We start from the raw sequence: 14,735 nt of genomic DNA, 5'->3' as shown, positions 1-14,735 counted from the left end.
TTCTAAGTGTGTGTGGTTGGAGATATTCTGGAGAGAAACTGGAGGTAATCTGAGGTATTCAGGAGGATAAATAAAAAGTTAAAATTTGTTTGATTTAAATTAATTCACCTCATTGGAATGGCAGACTTAGTTCAGTGTAATAGTTGCTATGCATTTGTTTCACATTCCACTTTTTGGAGGTTTGGTTGTTGTCTAATTTGTAGACAGTTCTCTATCTTGCGGCAGGATATTGTATTTTTGAAGTCTGAGATTTGTAAATGATCTGGTAAACAAACTCAGACTGGAACTGCTGCAAAGCCACTGCCGCAGAGACATAATAGGAATGGCAGATGGATCACTCTAGGATCTGGTAGACTTAGAGTTGTGGATAAAAGGCATATTGCACAGTCTGTTGCTCTACACAATTCATTTTCTGCACTTTCAGATTGTAATGGTGTTATGGAGACAGGCACTGAGGGTAGTGGTGTTGTGGAGAGAGGCACTGAGGCTAGTGGTGTTGTGGAGAGAGGCACTGAGGCTAGTGGTGTTGTGGAGAGAGGAACTGAGGCTAGTGGTGTTGTGGAGAGAGGCACTGAGGCTAGTGATGTTGTGGAGAGAGGCTTGGAGACTATGGTGAGGCCTAATAGAAAGCAGTTGTTGTTGTGGGATTCCATCATAAGATGTGTGGAGAAGGACAATTGTGGTCTTGTGAGGTGTCTTCCCGGAGCTACTGCTCACAGAGACAGGAGACGTATCTTTAATATTGTTAAGCGAGCAAAGCAGGAAGGGGAATTGTATGTACTTGTCCATCTAGGGACAAATGACTTGGCATGCAATGAGGTTTCAGAGGCTAAGGAAGTTTTTAGTGTTTTTGCCAATGATATACGGCAGGTTGCTTTCACATTGTCATTCTCTAAAGTTCTGCCTGTGCATAACACTCAGAACGACAGGCGGATGCGTATTAGGGACTTTAACTTGTGGCTTGGTGAATGGTGTCGGGAGCAAGGATTTGGCTTTATTTCTCATGGTAGCTCTGTTTGGAATGGAAATAAACTGTACAAGAAAGATGGTTTGCATCTTTCTCAAAAGGGAACAAATTTTCTCAGTTAGCAGTTCTGAGGTTTTGCTAGGATGTATTTAAACTAGGAGGGGCAAAAAGGTGATAAAACATTAGTCCAATTGTCCCCCAAAACAAGGACAGAAGGTGCCTGTAGCAAGTGTGTTAAAAAGTGATAAGCTTAGAGTCATGTCTACAAATGCTCGTAGTTTAGGGAATAAGATCCATGAACTTGTGGCAATAATGGCAACTGATAGTGTAGATTTAGTCGCTGTTACTGAGACATGGTATAATGAGAAAAATGACTGGGACATAGAAATACCAGGGTACTCTTTATATAGAAAAGACAGGGAAGGCAGGAAAGGGGGAGGGTGGCCCTGTATGTGAAGGATAGCATAAAATCTAGCCTAATAAAAGTTAGTGAGGTGAACATAGAGTCCGTTTGTGTTACGTTAGAATTTGGTAATCACACAGTAATTCGTGTAGGTGTGATTTATAGGCCCCCAGGACAAATTGAAGAGTTAGATAATCTACAAGTTGAGGAAATAGCTAAAATGACAATGAAGGGGAAAGTTATCATCATGGGTGACTTTAATTTTCCTGATGTGAATTGGAAAACAAAAATAGCTGCTTGTGCCAGGAGCACACATATTCTAAACTCCCTACTGGTATTGTCTCTAAAACAAGTCGTTGAGGAGCCAACTCGTAAAGAGGCCATACTAGATTTACTGTTAACAAATGGAGATTTGGTATCCGATATTACTGTAGGTGAAAGTTTAGGATCCAGTGATCATCAATCAGTGTGGTTTAATATAAGAATAGTGAAGGAGTCACACCACACAAAAACAAAAGTTTTAGACTTTAGAAAAACAGACTTTTCTAAAATTAGAATGTGTGTAAAGGAGTCATTATCAGACTGGAGCAATTTAAATGGCGTCCAAGAGAAATGGGATTATTTAAAAGTTGCACTACTGAAGGCAACAGAAAATTTCATTAGGCATGTCAGTAAAAGCAAAAAATTCAAGAAACCACTGTGGTACTCCGCAGATGTGGCCAAAATAGTAAAAAAACAAAAAGTTAGCATTTAGTAATTTAAAAAAAAAAACAGAGTGAGGAAGACAGGATGATCTATAAGATTAGGCAGAAAGAGGCTAAGCAAGTTATAAGAGCTTCCAAATCACACACAGAAGAGAAAATAGCACAGTCAGTAAAAAAGGGGGACAAAACTTTTTTTAGATATATAAATGACAAAAGAAAAATAAAACAAGGATTAGTTAGATTAAAAACAAAAGAAGGAAGGTATGTAGAAGAGGATAAAGGTCTAGCTGACTGCCTCAATTAATATTTTTGTTCGGAATTTACAGATGTAAATGAAGGAGAGGCACCTCAGTTAAGAAAAAAGATAACTTAGTTATTTATTACACGTGAGTTTACAGAGGAAGAGGTTCTATTTCAACTGTCAAAAGTAAAGACAAATAAGTCAATGGGACCTGATGGAATACACTCAAAGCTATTAAAAGAGCTTAGTGGTGTACTAGCAAAACCATTAACAGATTTATTTAACCAATCATTGATAACAGGAGTAGTCCCAGAAGATTGGAAGTTGGCGAATGTTGTGCCCATTCACAAGAAAGGTAATAGGGAGGAGTCGGGCAACTATAGGCCAGTAAGCCTTACTTCAGTAGTGGGGAAAGTGATGGAAACCATGTTAAAGGATAGGATTGTTGAACATCTAAAAACACATGGATTTCAAAATCAGAGACAACATGGTTTTACTTCAGGGAGGTCATGTCAAACTAATCTTATTGATTTTTTTGATTGGGTAACTAAAATTATAGATCAGGGAGGTGCAGTAGACATTGCTTACCTAGATTTTAGTAAGGCTTTTGAAACTGTTGCACATAGAAGGCTTATCAATAAACTGCAATCTTTAAGTTTGGATTCCAATATTGTTGAATGGGTGAGGCAGTGGCTGAGTGACAGGCAACAGAGGGTTGTAGTCAATGGAGTATATTCGAAGCTTGGGCTTGTCACCAGTGGGGTACCTCAGGCATCTGTACTTGGACCCATTCTCTTTAATATTTTTATTAGTGATATTGCAGAAGGTCTTGATGGTAAGGTGTGTCTTTTTGCTGATGATACTAAGATATGTAGGGTTGATGTTCCAGGAGGGATAAGCCAAATGGCTAATGATTTAGGTAAACTAGAAAAATGGTCAGTTGTGGCAACTGACATTTAATGTGGATAAGTGCAAGATAATGCATCTTGGGCGTAAAAACCCAAGGGCTGAGTACAGAATATTTGATAGAGTCCTAACCTCAACATCTGAGGAAAGGGATTTAGGGGTGATTATTTCTGATGACTTAAAGGTAGGCAGACAATGTAATAGAGCAGCAGGAAATGCTAGCAGATTGCTTGGTTGTATAGGGAGAGGTATTAGCAGTAGAAAGAGTGAAGTGCTCATGCCATTGTACAGAACACTGGTGAGACCTCACTTGGAGTATTGTACGCAGTACTGGAGACCGTATCTTCAGAAGGATATTGATACCTTAGAGAGAGTGCAGAGCAGGGCTACTAAACTGGTTCATGGATTGCAGGATACAACTTACCAGGAAAGGTTAAAGGATCTTAACATGTATAGCTTGGAGGAAAGACGAGGCAGGGGGGATATGATAGAAACATTTAAATACATAAAGGGAATCAACACAGTAAAGGAGGAGACTATATTTAAAAGAAGAAAAACTACCACAACATAGTCTTAACTTAGAGGGATAAAGGTTTAAAAATAATATCAGGAAGTATTACTTTACTGAGAGGGTAGTGGATGCATGGAATAGCCTTCCAGCTGAAGTGGTAGAGGTTAACACAGTAAAGGAGTTTAAGCATGCGTGGGATAGGCATAAGGCTATCATAACTATTAGATAAGGCCAGAGACTAATGAAAGTATTTAGAAAATTGGGCAGACTAGATGGGCCAAATGGTTCTTATCTGCCGTCACATTCTATGTTTCTATGTTTCTATGTTTCTATGATTGAATGTGGTTTGTATGATCCTTGGAGATTGCTTCATGAGGGTAAAAGAGATTTACTTATTACTCGGTGTCCAAAAATATGTACTCCAGTCTGGAGAGGTTTATCATTTAGAGTGCTTTAATTGCACACATCTTGAAATCAGATATGTTAGATATTAATTGGTCCGATCATGCTCCAATCATAATGCATATAGATGAAATGATTTTATTTGCCCCAAATAGAACATGGAAATTAGGTGAATCTTTATTAAATGATGTTGAAAATAGATCATTGGCAGAGAAAGTCTTTATTGATTATTTTCTGGATAATGCTTTATCTGAGGTTCCTGGTGAGGTGGCTTGGAATGCGAACAAGGCTATGTTGAGAGGTCATTTTATTTCTAGAGCTTCTTACCTGAAGAGAATAAATATTAATACTCTCAGAACTATGGAAAATAACTATATAACCTGAATCAGGCAAACAAGTTTGGCCCATTAACTCCACTATCAGCAATGATAGGTGAGATCAAATCAAAAATCCATAACATTAATTTAGACCGTACTTCTCTCATAGTGAGACGTCTTAAGAAAACATTTTATTTAAAAGGCAACAGGGCCTCAGCTCTTCTGGTGTCTAAACTCTGGCATGTGATTGCCCAGTCTAAGATAGCATATTTATTAAATGACCATGGACAAAAAAATATTTCATCCAACCAAAATTAGTAATCTATTCGCGGAATATTACAGCAAACTTTATAATTTAGAATTGGATTCGAATTTTCCCCAACCTTCTGAAGTAACAATTAATAAATTTTTAGATAAAGTGATGTTGCCTCAGTTGTCTCCAGATAATTTAAAAAGCTTAGATTGCGACATATCAAATGAAGAGATAGCTGAGGCAATTAAACTTGTGCCTTCTGAAAAGGTCCCTGGTCCGGATGGCTTCACAATTTTATATTATAAAACATTTCCAGAAATCTTAATTCCCCATATGACAAAATTGTTTAACTCCTATAAGTCCAAGGGGAAGATGCCGGAGGAGTCCTTGTGTGCACAAATAGTCACCTTGCCAAAGCCAGGAAAAGCTCCTGATAGATGTCCCAATTTCAGGCCCATTTTTCTGATAAATAATGATTAAAAAATTTATTCTAAATTAATCCCCTTACTAATTAATGATGATCAAGTGGGCTTTGTACAAGGCAGACAGGCACCGGATGGAACCAAGAGATTTATTAATTTGATCCAGCACATTAATTTGACCAAAACGCCTTCTTTCATTGGATGAAGAGAAGGCATTCAACAGGATACACTGGGGCTACCTATGGAGAACATTAAGCAGATTCAATAGTCCATTATCCTTTGTCAACACAATAAAGGTGCTATACTGTGCCCCTACAGCACTATTCTCAGCTTCTGGTTTTAAATCCTGAACATTTTCTCTAACTAATGGGACGAGACAAGGTTGCCCTCTATCTCCAATCTTATTTGTCTTAGCTATGGAACTCTTGGCTAAATGGATTAGAATGACCCCAGAAATTGAAGGAATAAATATTAAAGGATCTACTCACAAAATTGGCGTATTTGCTGATGATATTATCTTGGCACTCAAAAATCTGAAAAAAAATCCTTAAGAATCCTTCCCCCTTTCCTTCCCCTGCCCCTAGCAAAATGTTTGTATATTTTTTTGAAAACTTATAAAATTATAATAAAAATTATTTGAAAAGAATACCTCAACTGGCCTCTCCTTAGATAGCTACTAGAGATGCACTGACATCCACCCTCTGCATGGAGACACTCAACTTCCCCCATAGAGATACATTGATTCAATGCATCTCTATGAGGAGATGCTGATTGGCCAGTTATTTGTTTGACTTGTGCTGGCTCTGCCCCTGATCTGCCTCTTTGACAAGCTTTCCCAATCCAATGTTTTTCTATCGCAAAGCATTGTGATTGATTTAGATCACCACTAGAGATGTCCCGAATAGTTCGCTGGCGAATAGTTCCTGGCGAACATAAAGTTTTTTTAGACAGAAGTGTGTTATATTTGAGCATGCTAGGCTGAATGTGCGTATATCATGGCTAGTTGCACTGAGGGTATGAGTATATAGCAGTACATTGTTGTAAAAGATGGCTGTCATGTTTAGGGTGTAGCTTGCACGTTATCAACTGTGTATTTATATCAGCAGCTCCACCACTAGTTATAAATCAAGTGTGAGTCGCCCCATGAGATGAGACTAGTGAATAACATAATACATGAACGGTTAAGGTAAAGGCATGTAAGGAACTACGACAATAAACTCTTTAGGAGGTGAAATAATGACATGTTTAAACGCTTGCTACTTTACGATTAGTTAATGTGCAGAGAGCAGTTCATGTGATCAAAGGCATGGTGTGGAGGATCGGCTATAGTGGGACATGCTTGGCAGGCTGCTGTTTACTGCTTGAGCTCATCCGATCCCTTCTGGGCGCCAGGTGCAGACCCTGGGAGTCCCTGATACCTGGAACAACAAAGGCAAGTCTCTGACTGAGTGCCGGGTTCGCGGCTTGAGGTGGTGGAAGCTTGTTTTGTCGGGTGGTCGGATCTGTCCTGGTGGTGCTTCACGTCCGGTGCGGGATTGTGGTGGCTTAAGGTGGAGGCGAGTGCTTGACGTGGGGCAGGCTCTGAATTTCTGTTTGTGCCTCCGGTCCCGTCTTCGACGCCTTTTGCGTTGGTGGATTTTAATGGGGACTGCTTCGCTTAGCTGTGGTGGAGCTTGTTGGGGCTGTGGTGGAGCTTGTTGGGGCTTCCTGCTTGTTATTTGCTTCCAAAATTGATTAAAGAGTCTGTCCAGCTTAGACTCAATATCCTGCCATGCTTTGCTGGTACCAGGAGGACAAGCAGCTGCCGCCATATTGGGAGAGTCGCAGATGAGTATGTCAGCCTGGGCAGCTGTGCTCTGTGCGTCCATTAGCTCAGAGGTCCGAGGGGGGGAGGTAACGGAGCTCCTGCCGGGAAGTAGCTGCTCCTGGGCATCCCAGGATTGGGAGATCGGCCGCCTCTCCCGCCCGGTGAGCACCAGGCCACACTTGCTACGCGGAGGTAAGTAAGACTCTTTCGAGTTGCTGACCGCTATTAAGCATGTCGGGTCGGTCATTTTTCTTTTAGACAGAAGTGTGTTATATTTGAGCATGCTAGGCTGAACGTGCGCATATCATGGCTAGTTGCACTGAGGGTATGGGTATATAGCAGTACATTGTTGTGAAAGATGGCTGTCATGTTTAGGGTGTAGCTTGCACGTTATCAACTGTGTATTTATTCAGGTAGGAGCAACATTGCTGGGTCATCCCCTTCTGGTGTGAAATTTGCTTGTTGAGAGCTGCTTAAAGTGAGATATTGAGGGAGCTCACACGAAGTGCGTCTTTCCTCCATGACAGCTAGGCCCCGCCCCCCGGAAGCTGCATTCTCAGTGAGAGGAGGGACAGTGTAGCTGCTGCTGATATAATAGGGAAATCGATAGCTAGGCTAGTGTATTCAGTGTCCACTACAGTCCTGAAGGACTCATCTGATCTCTGCTGTAAGGACAGCACCCCAAAAAGCCCTTTTTAGGGCTAGATCATCAGTCTGCTTTTTTTTTATTCCTGTGTAATCTAATTGCAGTTGCCTGCATGCCAGCGTGTGTGTCAGGCTCACAGCGTATACTGTGCCCACTTGCCCAGTGCCACCACTCATATATGGTGTCACAATAGCTTGCATTTAAAAAAAAAAAAAAATAATAATAATTTTTTTTGACTGTAATATAATAGCAGTCAGTTTCCTTCACACGTGTGCGTTTCAGGGCCTGCCAGGGCACAGTGTCACACCAGTGCAACTCATATCTGGTGTAACAGTAGTGTACATTAAAAAAACAAACTAGAAATTTGACTGTGAAATAATAGCAGTCAGTTTCCTTCACACGTGTGCGTTTCAGGGCCTGCCAGGGCACAGTGTCACACCAGTGCAACTCATATCTGGTGAAACAGTAGTGTACATTTAAAAAAAAAATACAATTTTGACTGTAATAGATTGAATAGCAGATAGTTGTCTGCAAGCGTGTGTGTCAGGCCTACAGCGTCTACTCTGCCAACTTCTGCCAGTGCACAGTGCCACTCATATCTGTTGTCACAGTAGCTTGCATGCATAGTACCACTAATTGAAAAAAATGACAGGCAGAGGCAGGCCACCCCGCAGGGGCCGTCATGGTCGTGGTGCTGTGATTCTCTTTGGCCCTAGAATAATGCCCAGTGTTCAGAGGCCACGTACCCTGAACTCGAAAAGTTCTGAGGACATAGTTGACTGGCTAACACAGGACACCCAATCTTCTACAGCTTTCGCTCGGAACCTTGATGCACCATCCTCCTCCAGCTTAGCTTCGGGCACCTCTCAAGTTACCACTCGCCCGCCTGCCGCCACCACCAACACTAGCACCACAGCCGCTTCGCTTGATCTGTCAGAGGAGTTATTTACACATCAGTTGGAAGAAATGAGTGATGCGCAACCATTATTGACAGAGGATGTAGATAAAAGGGATATGTCTCAGTCAGGCAGCATTACACACATGGACGTATGGTGTGATGATGATGATGTTGTACCTGCTGCTGCTTCCTTTGCTGAGTTGTCAGATACAAGTGAAGCGGTTGATGATGACGATGTGTCCGTGGATGTCACGTGCGTGCCCGCTAGAAGAGAAGAAGAACGGGGGTAAAGTTCAGATGGGGAGACAGAGAGGAGGAGGAGACAAGTTGGTAGCAGGGGCAGGTCATCGCAAGGAGCTAGTGGCACAGTCAGACAGCATGCATCGGCACCCAGGGTCAGCCAGACAGCACGCCAATCAACGCATGCTGTTGCCACCACCAGAATGCCGTCATTGCAGAGCTTAGCAGTGTGGCATTTTTTTTGTGTGTCCGCCTCTGACAACAGTGATGCCATTTGCAACCTGTGCCAAAAGAAACTGAGTCGTGGGAAGTCCAACACCCACCTAGGTACAATTGCTTTGCGAAGGCACATGATCGCACATCACAAACACCTATGGGATCAACACATGAGTACAAGCAGCACACAAACTCAAAGCCGCCATCCTCCTCCTGGTCCAGCATCTTCAGCCACGTCAACCACTGCTGTACTCCTTGCCCCCTCTCAACCATCCGCCACTCCGTCTCTTACCTTGAGCAGTTCCTGCTCATCTGTCCACAGTCAGGTGTCTGTCAAGGACATGTTTGAGCGTAAGAAGCCAATGTCACAAATACATACATAATACAATACCCCCTTGCCCGGCATCTGACAGCTGGCTTGTCTGAACTCTTAGCCCGCCAGCTTTTACCATACAAGCTGGTGGAGTCTGAGGCGTTCCAAAAATTTTTAGCTATTGGGACACCGCAGTGGAAGGTACCCGGCCGAAATTTATTTGCACAAAAGGCAATCCCCAACCTGTACTCGATTGTGCAAAAGGCACACAGTGTTGGGGCAAGGGTCCATCTGACCACTGATACCTGGTCTGCAGAGGAGTTGGTGACACCGCCACGACTTGCAGGCATGCCTGCTGCCACCTCCTCTACTCCTCCTACTCCATCCTCTTCCATAACCTCCTCGGCTGAGTCCTCTTCTGCTGCTGTGTCTTGCTCCACATCAACGGCAACCCCCCAGCTCCCCAGGTACTATTCCACATCCTGGATACGGCAGTGTCACGCCGTCTTGACGTTGACTTGCCTGAAAGCAGAGAGTCGCACCGGACCAGCACTCCTGTCCGCCCTGAACGCACAGGTGGATCAGTGGCTGACTCCGCACCAACTGGAGATCGGCAAAGTGGTTTGTGACAACGAAATAAATTTGTTGGCGGCATTGAATTTGTTCAAGTTGACGCATGTGCCGTGCATGGCACATGTGTGTAATCTGATCGTACAACGCTTTGTGCATAAGTACCCAGGCTTATAGGACGTCCTGAAGCAGGCCAGGAAAGTGTGTGGCCATTTCAGGCGTTCCTACACGGCCATGGCGCACTTTTCAGATATCCAGCAGCGAAACAACATGCCAGTGAGGCGCTTGATTTGCGACAGCCCGACACGTTGGAATTCAACACTCCTAATGTTCGACCGCCTGCTCCAACAAGAAAAAGCCGTTAACGACTATTTGTATGACCGGGGTGCTAGGACAGCCTCTACGGAGCTGGGAATTTTTTTGCCACGGTACTGGACGCTCATGCGCAATGCCTGTAGGCTCATGCATCCTTTTGAGAAGGTGACAAACCTAGTCAGTCACACCGAAGGCACCATCAGCGACATCATACCATTTGTTTTCTTCCTGGAGCGTGCCCTGCGAAGAGTGCTGGATCAGGCCGTAGATGAGCGTAAAGAGGAAGAGGAAGAGTTGTGGTCACCATCACCACCAGAAACAGCCTTATCAGCATCACTTGCTGGACCTGCGGCAATGCTGGAAGAGTATTGTGAGGAAGAGGAGTCAGAGGAGGAAGGTGGCTTTGAGGAGGTGGAAGACCAAACACAGCAGGCTTCCCAGGGGGCTTGTTGTCACCTTTTGGGGACTCTTGGTGTTGTACGTGGCTGGGTGGAGGAAGAGACCTTCAATGACATCAGTGAGGACAAGGAACGGGACATGGCTAGCTTGGTATCCAACCTTGTGCAAATGGGGAGTTTGCGGTTGTGCACATGGACTGTTTGCGGTTGTTTGCGGTGCGTTAAACGGGGAGTTTGGTCTGTCACTGTGAAGCGGGCATAACCCTTACACTACCTGATCGATACAACATCATACCTGATGTTTTAAAGCACGTTATTCCAAACAATTTAGGAATGTTAGGTGATTTCTGCCCTTTATGGATTAAAACCAGACTCTGCATCAACTATGTAATTTTCCATGGGAGTTTTGCCATGGATCCCCCTCCGGCATGCCACAGTCCAGGTGTTAGTCCCCTTGAAACAACATTTCCATCACTATTGTGGCCAGAAAGAGTCCCTGTGGGTTTTAAAATTCGCCTGCCTATTAAAGTCTATGGCGGTTCGCCCGGTTCGCGAACATTTGCAGAAATTCGCGTTCGCCGTTCGCGAATGGAAAATTTTATGTTCGCGACATCTCTAATCACCACTTCTGATAATGTCAGCCAAAGAGGTGGCAGATCAGAAGCAGAGCCAGCAGTAGCAGAGTAGAAAAACAGTGAGATTTTACAATTTTCAAGGTGGAAACAGGGGCCAGGGGGGCTAGATGGTGGTTTTAACTCTATAGGGTCAGGAATACATGTTTGTGTTCATGACCCTATAGTGTTCCTTTACGTATTTCAGCAATTTGAGCTACAGTAGCTCTTCTGTGTGATTGGACCAGATGTGCTAACCTTCTCTCCACACATGCATTAAAGAGCATTGGGCCCCTGTGACACTGATGCCAGTTCACCTATTGTCCTTCCTTCCACTAACTAATCACTGCCATGTTTTCCACACAAGACTTGCCCTTTTGGAGATGCTTTGACCCAGTCATGTAGCCACCACTATTTGGCCCTAGTCAAACTCACTCAGATCTTTTTTATTGCCCATGACATGAAATTCAAGAACGTCCTAACATATCCCACCCCTTGGCAGGTGCCATTGTAACAATAAAAACAATGTTATTAGCTTCATCTGTCAGTGGTTTTAATATTGTGGCTGATCAGTGTAGGTTACCAATATACAATTGTTAAAAGGTATTTCTTTTGTTAACTGCTTGGAGAAATAATATATATATATATATATATATATATAGGAAACATGGGGGGATGGTTGCACTCACCTAAACATGCTTAAATGGGGTGCTGCTGGGGGCCATATTATACAATAAATACACAAGATCCAGCGCACTCTCCTATCTACTAAACAGCAACTTCAATGTCGACAGACTTTATTAGTCTGTAAAAGTTTTTTTTAAAAACACCTAATCTAGGCAAAAAAATGGGGATTTAGTTACATTATATGATCATACATTGCATAAGCCTGCCACAACGTCAATGTACCCCATCTTTGGCAGGTCCTACTCTCACAGTCTAATGTCTGCTCTTATGAGATTAACCACTTACTTGGGAAAAAATTCCATCTGAGGCTCTCTGCAGTACAAGGCTAAATAGGGACCTGAGATGAGGCACCTGTAACAGGGAGGGGTGCAGAACCAAGGAGTTGGCTAGACTCCCAAATATATATAGGAAACATGGGGGGATGGTTGCACTCACCTAAACATGCTTAAATGGGGTGCTGCTGGGGGCCATATTATACAATAAATACACAAGATCCAGCGCACTCTCCTATCTACTAAACAGCAACTTCAATGTCGACAGACTTTATTAGTCTGTAAAAGTTTTTTTTAAAAACACCTAATCTAGGCAAAAAAATGGGGATTTTATATATATATACAAATGGAAAGAGTGCACTCGAAAGGTCTTCGTAAAAATATAAACAATTTATTGTGCCAAACTTCAAAGACATATAAGTCGACGTTTCAGTCCTCGTAGGACTTTTTTCAAGACAATGAAAGGCGGGAAAAGAAGTGATTTAAATATACCATACATGTGATCTGATTGGAGAGTAGGTTATATAAAAGAGAGGCTGTGCAAACTTGAAAGCAATGCCTAAATATGAGATAGAAGTTAACCCCTTGAGTGCCTATTGGAAAGGCCAGTAAGTGAGTGTGGTTACGGCCAAGTGTTTAATAATCTGCTCTCGCAAACATATTAAAATACAAGGATAGGAGATATCAAAGCCACCGTAGCATATCAAAATATATTAAGTTTCTACTTAGGTATTTAGGCTAATTTGTTAATCAAAATTTAAACAAAATGATTTAAACAATAACATAAGGTGGCTACATTTCTGAATTGGAGTTCCAAGTGCCAAATGGTTGCAGATCTAACTATAGATACATTGCAGAAAAGGCTTCAGAGTATATATTTAGATAACCATAGGAATGCATTATATATACTTAGCTACATTACAAATTAACGACTATTCGGTCTATGAAGTATAACGGGAGTATCCCTTAACCTATGTACCTAGCTAAATTAATATAAATATATGCATGATCTAACGGAAGACTCATGAACTAATCACAGATAATGGTTTCTCTGTGACATTTCATACAAATATATACTAATTACTGATGTATACGTAAAATATGTGGCATCTTTATCTTTTCGGAATGAAGCAGTTGAGTGGGTTGATCTCATTGAGTCCCCCCGGGGATAAAGTCCCTAATGTGAAGATCCAAAAGGCTTCTCTTTGAAGAAGTAGAACGTCTCTGTCACCCCCCCTGTTCGGGGCCGGAACATGTTCAATGCCCATAAATTTCAATGTGGGCAGTGTATGCCCTGTTTCCAGGAAATGTTTGGCTATGGGAGTGGTTGCTTTGCCGCTGGATAACGCTGTCCTGATGGTAGATCTGTGTCCCCTCATGCGCTCCCTGAGGTCATTGGACGTTTTGCCGATATACATGAGTCCACATGGGCAGGTGATGCGGTAAACTACGTGTGTGGTGGTACACGTGATCCTTTGCCGTATCCTATATTCTTTACCTGAGCGAGGGTGGTAGAACGCTTTGCCCGGAGTCATACTGTTGCAAGCCGTGCACTTTAAACAACGATAACAGCCTGGATTTTGAGCAGACCGATGCGCTATTGATGTATCTGTATGAACCAGATAATCTCTCAGGTTCCTGTTCCTCCTATAACTAATCATAGGGGTATTCTGGAATGTCATCGGTAGTGTCTTATCTTTTTTAAGAACCTCCCAGTTGTGTCTTATTTTTTGGGACATCTCGCCCGATAGTGAATGGAACGTTTGGGGGAAGATCATTCTACTTTGGTTGTTCTTGGTTTTAGGGCCATCAGTGTAGTTTTTAAGTGCTTTTGAATATGCACACTCCAGCATATGTCTTGGATATCCGCGTTGTGAGAATTTTTCAAACATTTCTTGCACCTGATTTGCAGCTTTTATGGAGTCATAGTTGTTCCTCAGTATTCTCATGAATTGGGATACCGGTAAAGATTTTATGAGGTTGGGTGGATGGTGGCTACTGGCATGTAATAACGTATTGCGGTCAGTTTCCTTTGCAAATAAAGTATACCCCAGCTTATTGTTTTCTATAAAGATACGAAGATCCAGAAAATCGATTTGTTTGTTGTTAATTTGATGGGTAAGTCTTACTGGTAAGTCCAGTTGATTCAGTGACCGTATCATGTCATGTAGACTTTGTTCCTCGCCCGTCCATATGATGAACACATCATCGATGTATCTCAGGTATTTCAGGATATGTTGACCATATTTTTGGAGAATGTGTACTTGTTCGTATGCATGCATGTATGCATTGGCATACATGGGTGCCATAGGGGCACCCATCGATGTCCCGGATATTTGTATGTAGAATGCTTTCTCAAATCGAAAGTAATTGAGTGTAAGACATAATTCCAGTAATTCAAGTATATATTCAATCGGGGGCTCTATACGTTCTTGGTACTGTATTAATACTTGGCGCATCGCCTGGATTCCCTCCTCGTGGGGAATTATGGTGTATAAGCTGCTTACATCAATGGCTGCTAGGAAGACTCCTTGTGGGGGGAGTTCTATTGAGTTTAAGGCTGCTATGACTTGCGCCGAGTCTTTGACATAGGTGGGTAGTGACATTACCGTTTTTTTAAATTTTGTGTCTAACCA

The sequence above is a fragment of the Pelobates fuscus genome, chromosome 1, assembly GCF_036172605.1.
Source record: "Pelobates fuscus isolate aPelFus1 chromosome 1, aPelFus1.pri, whole genome shotgun sequence".
NCBI lineage: Eukaryota > Metazoa > Chordata > Amphibia > Anura > Pelobatidae > Pelobates > Pelobates fuscus.
Note: the sequence above shows the minus strand (reverse complement) of the source record.